The following is a 656-nucleotide window of genomic DNA, read 5'->3' as shown; positions in this document are numbered from 1 at the left end:
AGATTTGAGAGAACATTCTCACAAAATATTCCCTGTGTGGATTTTTTCCATGGAACAATACTAGCCACCTTTGTTTTTTTTCTCAACATTGAGACTGAACCTAGGACCCCAAGCAAACTATGCAAACACTTGATGTTGAGCTATATCCCCAGGCTTCATACTGTTCCAGACTTTATTTTGAGACAGAGATGTTCACAGATTTTTCACAGGCTGATCTTGAACTTAGTGTAGCCCAGGCAGTCAAAATGTATTATCCTCCTGCCTCGGCTACCCTAACATTGAAGATCACAGATGTGTACCAGCAAGCTTGGCTGCGTTCATGTTTTCCTGAGAGGTTTCTCCTTACCATTCTGTATTGTTCAACTAATCATGTCTGTCATCTCAGACACCTCTGACCACAGTGAATGGCTCTAATCAGGATAGAAGGAGCTGTGTACATTCTAGAGAGAGAAAGAGAAAACCATGTCAGCTTTTCTCTATGACAGGTGATGTAACCATCTGAGTCAAGGTACCAATGTGATACCTGATCAGCTGTGTGAAACTCCTTAGTGTCCAACCCAAGAAAGACTGAAAACCACTGAATGTATCCTGTACCCTTATTCTTGGTTACCAAAGACTTTCCTTCCACCAATTCCCAAGATACCCAGATTTCCACC

This window comes from Microtus ochrogaster, linkage group LG3, assembly GCF_000317375.1.
Source record: "Microtus ochrogaster isolate Prairie Vole_2 linkage group LG3, MicOch1.0, whole genome shotgun sequence".
Taxonomy (NCBI): domain Eukaryota; kingdom Metazoa; phylum Chordata; class Mammalia; order Rodentia; family Cricetidae; genus Microtus; species Microtus ochrogaster.
The sequence above is the reverse complement of the archived record's forward strand: the minus strand, read 5'-3'. Positions refer to the sequence as shown.